At 33.8% G+C, this 15,566-nt stretch overlaps 1 protein-coding gene across 1 annotated transcript in view; it reads right to left on the bottom strand.

The window, feature by feature from the left end:
* MDM1 (Intermediate filament protein) overlaps nucleotides 1–15,566 on the bottom strand; it is a 29,256-nt gene that overhangs the window by 2,591 nt on the left and 11,099 nt on the right. The window lies entirely within an intron of this gene.

Raw genomic sequence — 15,566 nt, 5'->3', positions numbered from 1 at the left:
TGTAGGTAACATCATACAACTGTTCGGACTAATAAAATAAACTGGAATTAATAAGTCAAGTGTGAGACGATCTCGGGAAAAGACGACACTATTATCTGCTCTCAGCTCAGACGTTTAGAAAGATGGGCGGAACATTTTAAGGGGCAGTTGAACTGGCCTTCAGCTACTCTACAACTACTCACTGCTCCCAAACAACCTGAATGGAACACTGAAGTAGGTCCCCCAACTCTAGTTGAATTTCAAAAAGGTATAGCTAATCTGAAATGAGGAAGAACAGATGGATTGGTTCCAGCGGTCTTTAAGGATGGTGGTCTAGTTTTGGCGATTAGGTTAACTAACATTCTAGCTAAAATCTGGGAGTTGGGCGTAATCTCATCTGACTGGTCGCAATCACTGATTGTCCCAACATATAAGAAGGGATCAAAACCATTCTATTTGACTAATATAGCATCTAAAATACTAGCCTAAATAATTACCAGGCGCCTAACTCGGACTCGTGAACCTCAAACACGAGAGAATCAAGCTGGCTTCAGACCTGGTCACCATTCGTCAGGTTCTAGAACACAGGCATACTTATCGGCGTCCGACCATGGTGGTATTTCTTGACTTAAAAGCAGCATTTGACTCGGTAGACCGCGAGATTCTGTGGCAGTGTCTGTCATTGAAAGGCGTACCTCAGAAGTACATAAACCTTGTGAAGGCTATTTACTCGAACATTACTAGTCGAGTCAGAGCTTATGGCAAACTGTCATCTGCTTTTGCAAGCTCAAGTGGTGTCCATCGAAACTGTTCACTATCTCTATTTTTTTCAACTTGGTCATAAACCTACTGCTGGAAATAACGTTCTTGGGAATTGATCTCCTACAAGGAGGTTCACCTATCAACTTAGAATACGCAGATGACACATTTCTGCTTAGTGAAGACGCTGATAAAATGCAAAGTCTTTTGGTAGCACTAAGCAACAATGCCAGAATGTTTGGGATGCGCTTCTCTCCCTCTAAATGCAAGTTGTTGCTTCAGGACTGGCGTGCGTCAACACCCAAACTAAGGATAGAGAGTGGAGTAGTCGAACGCGTCGACAACTTCACTTATCTTGGAAGTCTGACCAACCTTAGCGGGTTGGTGTCTGACGGAATCTCTGCACGGATTCAGAAAGCTCGTTTGGCTTTTGCCAACTTACGTCACCTATGGCGAAGGCAAGATATCCGTCTATCAATTAAGGGACAAGTATACTGTGCGGCAGTTCGTTCCGTTTTAATTTACGGCAGCGAAACATGGCCTTTAAGAGTAGAAGATACTCGTAAGCTACTAGTATTTGAAATATTTCTGGCATCTGCTGGGATCACCGGATAAGTAATGGTGAGGTTAGACGTAAGGTATTAAGGAATGATGATAAATCAGTTGATGAGGTTGTGAATCTTCATCGACTGAGATGGTTGGGCCACGTGTTGCGTATGCCTGAATACCGATTACCACGATGTGCAATGCTAACCGGTGTTGGTGATGGTTGGAAGAAAGTTAGGGGCGGCCATACCAAAACGTGACATCAGTGCTTGAAGACATTAACTTCTAGTCTGAGCCATGTTGGTAGATGCAGACTACTTGGTTGGGGTCCGTGTGACTATCGTAACCAATGGTTGGAGACTCTTGGTGACATGGCTCAGGATCGATCACAATGGCGTAGGTGTATTTACTGTTTGTCTTCCCTTAAACCGTGGGATTAAAATCGCCTCATATCTTTCTTTCTACGAACTAATTTTTTCTTCCTGTAGTATATCCTTATACACAATCCTTCTTTTATACATTACCACCAATGAAGTGACTACTTCTATAAATTCGGTATTCATCTTGTTGTGCTAATGAGGTGTGGCAACTTGGACCAATGCATATATGTGCCTGGTCCTACGTTGTAGCTGACTGACCTGTTTATCCCCAAGGATTTTTACTTCTAGAATTAGGACTCAACTAATACCCTGATTTCTTTATATGCCCTCAATTTATAGATGGCTTTGGTTTTCTTTCACTTCTGAATATATGGCTATGTGAACATTCTGACAGAGTGCGTCTTACAATGTTCATCTATATTTATAAATGTTCTGTAAGGAAAACCTTCAGTTGTCCCAGTACACTGGATTCGATGATGTTGCCTCTCATGGTTACTTGCCAATTTTTCCGTAACCACCTAATGTTTTATATCCGTCTATATTTTACCGCACAACCTATCGTAATGTGAATATTAAAAACAAAAATATTGAATCATAGCTACCCTAATTCACTAGTGCCAAACAAAATTCTATTTAGCAACAAATTGTAAGAGATAAATACATTTCTGTCGGAATGCTAATTGTTTGTTCTAACTCATTATTAACATTATATATTGTTATTCAAAAGTCCAGTCGATTGATTAGTCAATTTCTATTTTTAGAAATACATTTAATTGCTTTTGTAAGTTTCGATTGTGTCGTATAAGGGAACTTTAAGAGAAATCGTCTTCTATTTAATTAAATTTTTCTTTTCCATATGATTTCATCACTAATAATAGTGATGATAATCGTTATTGTTTTTGGTTATGATGGAAATTCGGTTTGTATTTATTGATTTTTCAGCAGGTTCAAATTTTCGTATTAAAAAGAAGCACAACGAGCAAGAGATAATAATAATAATAATAATAAATCACCCCGCAACTAGATAACGAGAACGATTTATCCTAATGCTTTTTGAAGAACACTGACAAAAAATATCAGCATAATTATTTTATTAGAAAGGGGTTTTATGGAAGTTGTAGTAATTTAGTAGTTGAATTCATGAGTCCTAAGCTAGCAGAATGGTGGATGTGCACTGCTGAAGAGTCCTATACTAGAACGAAACGGCCGTCCAGTGTTTCCAAATTTTCCACGGTGGTCTAGCTTTAATTGACTCATGAGTTCAATTATTAATAATTATTTTAGTTATTAGAAATTATGCTGTCATGCCAATGGATTCACCGTGATCCATAAGGTAATACTTTATAGCATAGTCAAATATGAATGTATTTTTCCGTTTGTCTCGCTGACTAATTTAATGTTAGGGTATTTTCTACAAAAATCTCTTTTTATGATAAATCAATAATTGAACGTTTACGTTATATCGAATAATGAATGGAACTTCTCAATAAGTACTAGAAGAATTATTGAACTTACGGAATATAAAATATTTATTATGACTAATGTAAAAAAACTCGATAATAATTACTAAACCAATTGATTGACAGAATTTAAATTTTCACAGCTTGATTCACTAATTGATCTAAGCTAGACTACCATTGAAAACCTGGAGGCACTGGACGGGCGTTTCGTCTTATTATGGGACTCATCGACAGTGCGAATCCACAATTCCCACACGGGATCTGACCAACGACTTACAGTCTTTCATGCGAACACTTAACCTCTAGACCACTGAGCCGGTATCCAACGTTGTTAATATCTAACTTCACTCGATCCAAGAACAGATTCAAACTCATCATTAGATTTGTATTCTTAACAGGGTGTTAACGAAGTTATCAATTTAAACTGTTTACTGTTTTATGTTATCTTTAGATAATTTTGAAGTGTAGTTTCAAAAAGTAAAACCCTCCTAATATTTCTCAAACAAAAGGTTCTTGTGCTAACCATTTTATCAAAAAAGTAACAACAGCGATTTATTGATATTATTTCGGTAATGGCTGCCAATGAAACTAGTATGTTCTACTTTGGTAAATGGAAACTTCAGCAGCACTGAAGAAATTGTACACTTTTAGTCTGTCTTACACCTATAAGGCCGTTACACTTAAATTGTATACGTTCTAACGCACACAATGATGCAAAAAATGAATAGAAGACAAACCTTTTAGAAAAGAACTCTAACCGTAATCTGAGAAACCAAGAATATTATGCCACTATTTTGCATATACAATTTATTTATGACCATGGGAAAAATATAGCATTATGGTAACAAAAGTTTAAGCAGACAATAAGAGAGTATCAATGTTTATAGTGGGAAATAGGAATTTTCGTTTCATGTCAGACTTTTAACATGAATGTAAAAATTTAAATTACAATGTAAGAAAACAGGAACTTTCGAGCCTTCTTAGCAGAAGTACGGGACAAGCGTTTAACCTTATTACTGACACGGTGACTGAGTGCAACTAGTTTTTGATGTCCAACTGATACTCAAATTTGACATCCGTCATTTTAAAGGTCAATACTTCATACTCTAATATACTGAGTTATTTTAGTTACTGTCTTCTATTTTACTTGCCTTATTTGTTTTAAGCTGAATTTACTTTATCAAAGAATTTGAGCAAGTTAAAAAACCAACATTGTTTATTGTTGATAGAATTCATATCGAGAATAATAACCGTTTAACGCGTTGTTTTAATAAAATGAATGCGCACATTACAGACGCGTAATGTTTTCTTCACTTCGCGTTCTTGGCGTTTTTGTGCGATATATTGTAATGAAATTCATGTATATGTCTGTTTGTGAGAGCTTTTTAATTTTTAAGAATTATCATTGTTATGTGATCTATACTTCACCTTTAGTTCGCATAAACACCTTTCTGATTAATTAAATAAAATTACTAACTGCTAAGAGTTTCATAATAAATTCACTAAATCAAACAATAATTCAAAGGAAATATATCTTATCATCATATATTGATAATGATATTAGTTGCTCACTGAAAATACCAGTATGATAGAAGGGGACTTAAAATACTCAGAAATCGGTAATTATTTGTTTCACACAGCTTTATATCAACTGGAAAAGCTATCTATTTAAAACTAATAAAGCACTGAAGAACTTTTGTTCTAGTTTTCCTAGTCGATGCTAATTTGTCCTGAAAACAATTGTCAGATTAAATTAGTCTCTAAAAATGAAATCCGTTCATTGGTGAGACGATAATTTATGGATAACCTTTGAGCGATACTAGACTGACCTTAAGAGTGTTCACTTAATAATCAGGACCAAATGAGGGTTATAAACCTATGTGAGGAATTATAATTATAATTTACAGTTGATTATTAAGGTTAAAAATTAGATTTCGGGCTTTCATCATGGATTGACATCAGCTATAATTCCAAAACTCTATTTATCCAAATGGATGAATGAATTTCGCGCCAAAATCCGAGACCTGTTGTCTTATACGTGATTAGTTCATCCATAAATTATAGTCTCGCCCGTTCATTTATTAATTAATAACTATTTATTTCGAATCATGTCAGGTAATTTAATACTCTTTGTTCTAAATTTTTTTTAATCATGTTGTATCAAAAAATGTATATAACTTGTTAGGTATTTTTATTTTTCAAGATAGTAAACACTCTATAGGTGTTTATGAGAGTTTAGAAAAAAGAGATTAACATCTACTATAGTTCATTAAACGTGTATTTATCAATACAAAAAAAACCATTATAAAAGTGTATCAAGAGGGTATTCTATCCGTTTTTTGGACAATGTGGCGAGACTCTAATATATGGACGACCTTTGAACGAATTTTAAGTGACCTTGAGAAATATTAGCCAATTAGCAAACAGTCAGTATAGAGTAAAAAGATGTTATACAAAACCAAGGAAACAAAGTGGATACACTTCTTATACATGGTTTAAAAACTTGTCAAGGTTAGAAAGAGGTTCAGAGGTTCTAAAATCGTACTGCATGCAGTAGAGGAAATCATCCATACGGCTACAGAATGGTCGGCCTCTGGAGCCATGATAAAGTCTTAAAAACTCTGTCAGCCTCGACCACATAGCTTCAATATTGTTTATGTGCACTCCGGTTGCTGGATGCACAAAATGCTACTTGTGGATAACGACACGATACACAACCAAGCCTATGTAGGAGTCTGTACGCTCTCCAAACATCCTTATATATTGTAGTGCCTGGCTGCAGCCAGTGTTACTGGTGCTTTTATTATCCAGTTCGCAATAATTGTCGTAATTTGCCTTAGTTAGGAATTATATATGTGGTTTTCATCACGAACTGACATCAGCTATAGTGCCAGAAATTTATTTAGCCAAATGGATGAAAGAATATCGTGTTAAAATCCGAGATCACTTATCTTGTACCTAATTGTTTCGCCCACAAATTATAGTCCCGCCGTTTTATTTGTTATAGCCTCTCAATTATCACGTTTTATATAAAATTCCATGTGAACCGATCGTACGTTAGTATTAAGCACTGAAGTTGGCGCCGTAACCTTGAAATCTCTAAAACGCCTCTGACTGGCTCGTCCATACATTAGAGTCTCGCCGTTAACTTCAATATTACTGTCCTATTTACTTGTTTATTGTTTTACTTTATAGGTTTACTGTTTTCTTTTCTTTTCTTGAAAATTAACTTTATGTGCCTTTTTGTTCGAGCTAATAAAATGTACAAAATCATTATTGTCTATCCATGAACATTTCAATATGTCAACGATCATAATGAAATTCATTAAAGCAACGTTTGTGTTTACCTTTTAACCTGGTAGTAGTGATAGTAATGTGGTGTGTGTTATTGATATCGACAGATATAAATAGTATGTATCATCACTCGAAATTGGAATGACTGGAGGTAGAAGGTTGAGAAGATTAAATAGAAGAGAACAAGAACAGAAAGTGATCGATATGAAGATGATGGAACAGTGAAGTCTCAAACAACTGATAGACAATTTGCGAATAAAGTATATATATATATATATATATATATATATATATATATATATAGTTTTTAGTTCTTTGTTGATTAAATGGAAATACTTAGTTAATTAGTGAAACATTCATAGGTTGCGTTGACAGAATGCTTTACTTATAAAAAAGCACAACTAATAATGATGGAGGTATTATAGGATAGTTTACTCACTATTGTTAAACACATGTTATATTGTATTAAATTGAGTTTTACATACAAAATATGCATTAAAATATTTATTATTTTATGTATACTTTAGTTAATAAGTAAAATTCTAGGGCCACATGAATGATTAGTTTAGTTTTTATTTTTAGAAAAAACAAACAAACTTATTTTTTTCTATGTTTAAGATACTAATTATAGTTGAAAGTATTCATGTTATTTGTTGGTGATTACTTCATATTATGATGATATGATTAGTTTATTCTAGTTGGTTGCCAGAGTTATTTGTAATGATCAAAATGACTGTTAGATTTACTGATTTTCAATGCAGTTAAATGGTTCGAAAATCTCCATAATCTTTATAGTGTACAAAAACCATTATTATTATTAATGAGAAGTAGAATATCGAAAAATAGATGATAATAATAGATGATAATAATAGTAGGAATTATACGAAAATAGCTATTTTCCCTCTTGAACTATAACTTTCTGTCATTATAAACAATAAGACATTCTTAAATAGCTCACTAGAAATGTCAAATATTTCTCAGTTAAGCGGTATATATATATATATGAAAAGATATGATTTTGAAGATCTTATCCGTCAACAGGATTTGATGCTAATAAAGTTTCGAGTAAACTCACTAACTACAAGTTTATGTATCCAACTTTGAATCAAACTGTTTGTATGAGATGATGTTAGTGATGATATTTCAGTGATTAAATTTGATAATTTAAACCAAAAGAATTACGAGATCACCTAAATTGGTGAAAGGAACGAACACAAAAACACAATGTCAAAACAGATAAATTATTCCAATGCATCTCAGTCCCGCTATCTAGAGGGAGACGTCCAGGTTCATGTGGGGGCAAAATATGTTTCGCAAGCACGGATAACAAAAAACACAACTCTGGTGTGTATATATACAGCATAAAAATGTCCTTGGGAAACGTCACCAAATAGCATATTAAAAAAGACAACGAACTATTGGCATTTAGGGCTCTTCCAAGTGGAAAATACGATCTTAAGGTAAAAATGGGAGCTTTAGACGCGAAAACAAGAAATTCGAATTTAGAAAATCATACTGCAAAAATAAGGCAGTTACTAAGCGGGTTCTGATGATCTAGCAACCCCACCAACAACATGACTTGAAAATTCTGTGATTGATCACATGTGGACTTACGTGTATTCATTGCTGGGTAGTTCCAATTTAACACATTTTAACTAATCACTACGCATGGTTTTCAATGGTTTTCTAGCTAACGTGATAGTGAGGACTAATTTGAAGTCGAATAACATTCATAAAGGTCACGTTTTAACAAACTCATACATATCTAACTCATATCGAGGATATCTTTGGTATTAATGCTAATTACAATTCATTGTTTACCAATGTTATATCGTTGAAATCTAAAATATGAAACCGTATTACGTTACATTTTTGAATAATTAACATAACGAAGCAAGAAAACGTGATTTAATCACAGTTGTAGCATAATTTCAAAATGTAACATTCCTTTACCAGCTATGAGATGGTTATAGTTCATCTACTGAAATTCCAATATCAGGCGTCCCTGAAGATACTATTTTCAAGTCAAAACTATAGTAGTTTGGGTTCAGTGTGGTTTCCGCTCTTACTTTAGATACTTATCCTTCCTCTCTGGTAAATTCAAAGAGCAGTTATAGGTTGAGATTCTGTTCCAATCGTGAGAATTACAAATATTGAATTATACAAAAATAACTAAATAGATAGCGCCACTAAAGTTACTGAAAAGCTCACAGAGTTGTTCACCAAAATGTAAACAATCATATTTGAAATACACTAAGTAGATTAATTACTAAGGATATAAAACTAGTCATTTATTGAAGGAGATAGATTTAGTGGGAGGCAACCAACGTAATTCCACTCGCTATTGATCAAGTAATTCAGTTTTTCAAGCACAGACAGTCATCTATTAGCACAAACCTCATGCAATCAAGCTATTTAGCCTTCAGTAGTCAAATTCTCAGGAAATATGAACCAGTTATTTGTCATAATAAAAAGAGTTGTTTCCACCTCAAATGGGGAAAGATGAAAAAAAGTTCGAAGTTGTGACCTAATAGTTAAAAATCGGGTATTATAATTACCACCAAGACACATGTTCATACAAATTTCCAAATTAAGTAAATTAGATGTATATTGCTTTGTTATTCGTTATGAAATAGCCCTTTAAATATCAGTTGAAATTTAACCAATTTATTGTTGTATCACTTAACGATATAAAACTAATCCTAGCATTAGCTATCATTACGATTAATCCCTGATAGTTTAATCTTTACAATTAGCATTAGTAGTGAATATTTAAACAAAACACTTAAACTTATATACAAATTATATTATTACCAACCAAAATAACATTCATTATAATTATATATCTGATTATATATATAAATATCAATAATAGAAATCTATTAACCTTTATAAATAATAACATGATTATTGAAATGAAAGTATTATGTGAAACAGAGAAGATTAAAAGTTCAAGGATATCTATTATTAACACATAAATAAAACAAAACTAAAGTAATTGTTCTTGGTAGGAATTATTTAAAAATAAGGATAATAATTATTAACATTTAATGAGATTCTACAGTATATACTTGCATGCAATTAAATAAAAACAATTATTTACAAATACTGGGAATTTTGAAATTCTTTATAAATGACAATACATAAAACATATACTTCCTCTCTTATAGAACTATTTGATTTCTCTATTGTTAATGTTGAGATCTCTATTAGAATATGTGTATTCTAGGTGGATAGCCTTAATATTGTAATAAAATTCATACCCGTTTTACAAGCTTATAGCTATTTGAACTCAATTGATGTTTGAAGTGAAAGGTATTAGGTGAGAATGTAGGTATATCCGATTGACGAGTCCAAAACAGAACGTAATGCTCATCTTATATTCCATACTAACCACTATCGAACTTTAATAGACTTACTACTTCTACAATGTATATATAATGCTTTATGTTAGATAAATGAAAATGTTAGTTGAATAGATAAAACAATGCTGGCCAATGTACTTCATGAATTCATCTTGCAAAAATAATTATATTTAAACAATTAGTTTCCAAAATAATATGTTTTCTCTGTCTACAAAAACCTTAATCTTAGAAATACATTACAGAGATTAAATTATTCTACTTTTTATTTATGTCCTTTAAGTAATTAATTAATTCAAATGAGTCAGTCAATGAATACTTACAATATTGATTTCGGATCGTGTTTAATACTTTTGTAAGCCATTTAGTAAGGTTGTTAACAAGGATGAGTTTCATTTATTAAAACCTATGGGTTCGGCATATCCTAATTTATATGGATTACCAAAAATTCATAAGCCTAATACCCCCCTCTACGTCCAATTCTATCAATGTGTCGGTCGCCTACACAAAACTTTGCTAAATGGCTTACAAAAGTATTAAACACGACCCGAAATCAATATTGTAAGTATTCATTGACTGACTCATTTGAATTAATTAATTGCTTAAAGGACATAAATATAAAGACAAAGACAATGTGCTCCTTTGATGTGAACACTTTATTTACAAATATTCTACTTTTCTTATAAAATATAAAAACTATAAAATCTATTCCAGGTTGGCTGGTATTTGCACATTACTCTTATATATTAAACTACGACAAAACAATGATGTAGTTATTGGTTCTTACTGATCTTTATTCATTATTAAAATTAATTTCTTATTCTATAAAATTTCCATTAATGTTATAAACAAATTTACAATTATTTGAAAATAGTTCTTTTGTAATCTGTGCATTTGATTACTTTTCTTTAAAACAATCAACGACAAAAAATCAATCACCATGGCTACATAATTTCTGTTCAATAGAAAAAAATAACTGTTTGAATCAGTGTTTATCTCCAGTATCATTTAATGTGTCATTATAAAACTTTAATTTAATTTGATTTGGTCGAGTTTAAATAATTAAATGATTGATTTACTCTTATATTTCAACTAATTTATTGAAAGAAATTACAATGAATTAAATTATCATATTTCTAAAAAAAAGGGATTACTGAAAATAAGTCAACAAGGGTTTCATTTTAAACTGTTTAATTATCATAGTTGAATAGAATATCATTTAAACAGTGATATTCCAAAGAAGAATAAAATAATATTGTTGGGATAGTCAGAAAAATATCCCAAAAATTATCCTGTTAAGTCTAATGCTATTCTTGAACGTGAAATGGTGTTATTTTCCTATTGGTCAATATTCACGGTAGTCCTAACTGTAAAAATATGCATTTGTCTGTAAATTATTGTTCTCATTCTTCTCCTGACCCGATAAACAATTTTCGTCTACGGTTCGTGTTCTGACATATTGGAGATTGGAGAACAGTATTGGGGTAGTACTGGGATATCTGAAGTTGGTCAGTCGGTAGAAATTAGAGTAGCCACCCCACGATCCACAATAATTTGACGACGATGATTTAGCAAACAAGTTGGTGACTAACTATGGATCCAGCCAAATTAGAAAAACTGTTCGAAAAACGGCAAAAGCTGATGGGGATGATTACTCAGGCGCAGATATCTTCTCGAGTCCCAATTACACCGACAATCCTTCAATCAGTTGATGGTATTACCAGTGGTATTTCAGAATTTCTTTGTGATCTTGACGCCAATATTACATTTGATACTTGGTTCAGGCGTTATGAAGACTTTTTCAAAGTTGGCTTTGATGACAGAGATGGTTCGTGGAAGGTGCGTCTTCTCCTTCGGAAACTTGGTCCATCCGAGCTGGACAAGTATTGCAACTTCATTCTACCACAGAACCCACGTGACCGTTCCTTCGACGTCACTATTCACTCTCTTAGCCAACTTTTTGGTGATCATCATTCACTTTTCAATACTCGATATCGCTGCTTAAAACTGGTCATGAATGAGTCCGATAACTTCTTGACCCACATCGGCGTTTTCAACCGTGAGTGCGAACGGTTCAAGCTCGGACCCCTCACTGAAGATCAATTCAAGCCCCTAGTACTAATATGCAGTCTTCAATCACCCAAATTCTCCGACATCAGAACTCGGTTGCTTAACTGCCTTGAACAAGACCCAACACTGACACTCAATGAGATCATAGACGAGTACCAACGCATCATCAATCTGCAGTGTGACACCACTTTGGTTCAATCTGGAGGCCAGAGTGGTTCCGAAGTTCATGCTGTTCAGCACCACAAAAAATCTTTGAGATCGACAACCTCGAGTTCTATTTCTGTCTCTAATCACTCCAAACCGGCTCAGAAGAAGCCCCCCTCGCCATGATGGTACTGTGGAGCCTGGCATTATGTGAAGTTTTGTCCATTCAAACAGCATGTGAGCGATCACTGTCAGAAAGCTGGTCATAAAAGCGGCTTTTGCAAATCCAACCGATCCAATAACCGTCGAAACGCACAGACGCAGCGTCGTTTTCCCAAAAAGCCGATTACCTCATAAAGGAGTTTAGTAGCAGTCTTCCACACTCATGTCGCTATTCGAAACAAATTTATGACCCTCTCAATCAATGGTCAGCCAGTTCGGTTGCAGTTAGATACTGCATCAGATGTCACTATTCTGTCGAAGAAGACTTGGCGGACCTTGGGCCAACCTCCCATCAAACCATCCTCTCACACAGCCGTCAGTGCCCGTGGGGGACATCTCCGCCCTCATGGTGAACTCTATTGCTGCATTTCATTCAGAGATACAACCTTCAATGGGACGTGCTACATCACCGATTCTCCGCTCAACCTTATAGGTTTAGATTGGTTCGAAGAACTTGGTCTCGCTGATCTTCCCATTAGCGCTATCTGCAATCAAGTACAAACTACTGCCTCTACACAACAAATATATGTCAATAAGATATTAAGCTAAGATAGTGGTTGAAGGTAGTTAACAGGAAACCCTGGACTTAAGTCTCGTGCTACTTGGTACTCGTCAGCAAGGTGTGCCTTTAATCTTGAGGGGGCTGATGCCTCCTGACAGATTTGATCTCGTGTCATAGTCAGAGACGCTACCACTGAGCTATCTGGCCCGTGACTGATCTTCCATAGGACTGAGATATATTTACAATTGATTGATTACTGGGTGATGATCAATGTCATGTACGTCAGGTTCTTCTTGGCGTAGATCGAATCCTATCGACCAAGATATTAAGCACTAATTAACTCCAAATTAAAATTATTATTCATAAAACAACTCAAGTACTGAAGTATTCATCGTGACAAATCATAACCTGATAATATCAGTCCATCCATACACATAAATTCAAAACATTTACCTAACTAAATACAATACAGTTAGTTTCCTATAAATTAAACAATTAAATTTCTTTAAAACCATAATATGTATAAGCTTTGTAAATTATTAATTTGAAAAATTCCCATATTTTGAATTAGAACAACATATATAAGCGAACAAAATTATTTTCGATTAAATCGTTATCAGGTTTTACTCTAATATACAGTAATATTTATATGCATATATGAAATTAATAAACCAATCAAGGCAGCTTATGGGTCAATGATTACGGTGGAATAGAAAACATAAATAATTAAAAATATGAATTGGTAGTGTGATGACGGGTGTACTAGTTGTGATAAGAATAATAAAGGCTTGAATCAATGTTACATAATGGGAAGTAGGTCAATGATTAGAAAAAACTTTAGACACTGAAATAACATTCCTAAATGATAAAAAGTATTCAGATAATTGGACCGTGAAGCGTATATTTGAGAAAAAAGAGAGAGAAGGGTGGGAGGGGGTGAAGAGAGTATGAAAAATAATAATAAATAAAATCTCAATAGTTGAAATCATGAGTCAGTTGAAGCTAGACCACCATGGAAAACTTGGAAGCACGGAACGGCCATTTCGTTCTAGTATAGGACTCTTCAGCAGTGCGCATACACGATTCATGATTTAAACCACTGAAATTTCTAAAATTCTCCACAAAATCCCTTCTGATAATAAATAAAATCATTTATTAAGGCCAAGAGAGAGATAATATTGTTACAAATTTCTTATGAACACAAAGGCTTGGATTGTTGGCTCGAATTTCTACAGCTTCTGCTATGTGTAAGAGACGATATCTAACCCTATAAGGAAAACCAGTAGGAATACGATAAGAAACTTCTGGCTGCTACATGACTGCTATCGATCAAGTGTGATAGAACCGAGCTGCGTACGGTATTGACAGTACCTTTTCCTAACCACGAAGGGAGGTGTTCACTAACTCTTTGGCTTAGTTGTCTGATAGTGCACCTAATATAGCTTTCTCTGCAGGAGCAGCTGAATTCGTGGATACACATAGAAGTGGCATAACCAAGTAACTTATCCTTTAGTTGAGGAATCACCATAGATCGGGTCCAGTACGATAGACAGAGGTTGACTGCATTGAACGTTCTCTAAACTGCTCTAGTCAGTCTATCACGTATCACATCACCAGCTATATCTCCATTGAATTGCAGCTTCAGGAAGAGAGGTTTCGTACTAGCCGTTAATATCGCTATTTTCTTGTTTGTTACATGCGAGTGTTTCTTTAAGAAACCTTATGGACAACCCATTTCAATCAACAGATATATAAGCCTTAATTCTTTATTTATTTTATCGACTGAGCTTTTCTTCACAGCTCTATTTGCAAGACAAGTTCCTTATCAAGCCAGTACACACATTTCTTGAGCTCTGTACCCTTTCATTATAAGAGAAACCTAGTCAAACGTCTTGCAAATAGAGCTGCGAAGATATACTCAGTCGATACAACAAACAAGGAATTAGAGCTTATACATAATATGTTGATTGAAATGGGTTATTCATAAGGTTTCCTGAAGGAACACTTATTTTCAGTAATTCTTTTTTAGAAACATGAAAATCTAAATAATTGTCATTTCTTTCGATAAATTAGTAGAAAAACAAGAGCAAATCAATCATTTAATTGACCGTTTTCTATTGCTGATATTTAAATATGTATTTAATCATGTTCTGTTGCCGCATTGGTCACTCGAGTAAATGCCTCGACTTTCCATCGTACTACAAATTAATTATATCTTTTTTGGATAAAGTCTATCAGTGGAATCAAGGGGAAGAGTTTTTAGATAAATATCGAACTATTCTGTTTAGTGTTTTTTACAACCCAGTATTAACATTAGTATTGAGGTTCAAACCCATTTCGTATTGCATCAGACCTCAGAGTTTTATCCATATTATCAACATGTCTATTATTCATTTGAAAATTGTATCGGAAATCAGTCAGTAACAACGTAGAACTGCGTGCGTAAGTACATCACTTCGAGTTGCCACACCACATTAGTACAGAGATGCAGTTGTCGATTCAAATCCCGTAGTGGTAGAGGTGGTAAGAGTATAAGCAGTAATCGGAAAAATTAGGGTTTATCGAAAATCAACTGCCAAGAAATCCGTATCGACAAAGTTCATGATTATTTAAATAATCAGTTTGTTCTTCAACAGATTAAAGGTATTAAACTAGAAAAGACGCTCTATTTTTAAAATTTGGCTAATTACTAACTAAAGTTATTTAAATCTGTTCTAACTATACATTTTAATAATCATCAACCTGTTCAACTCTGAAATAACAACCTGAACACATTGATATTTTTAATGGTAAGAAAGGTTGACTTTCAGCAATATAATTAGTAACATATATACTTTTATTAAGATAA

Source organism: Schistosoma haematobium, chromosome 1 (genome assembly GCF_000699445.3).
Source record: "Schistosoma haematobium chromosome 1, whole genome shotgun sequence".
In the NCBI taxonomy this organism is placed as follows: domain Eukaryota; kingdom Metazoa; phylum Platyhelminthes; class Trematoda; order Strigeidida; family Schistosomatidae; genus Schistosoma; species Schistosoma haematobium.
This window is presented reverse-complemented; position numbering and strand designations above follow the sequence as displayed.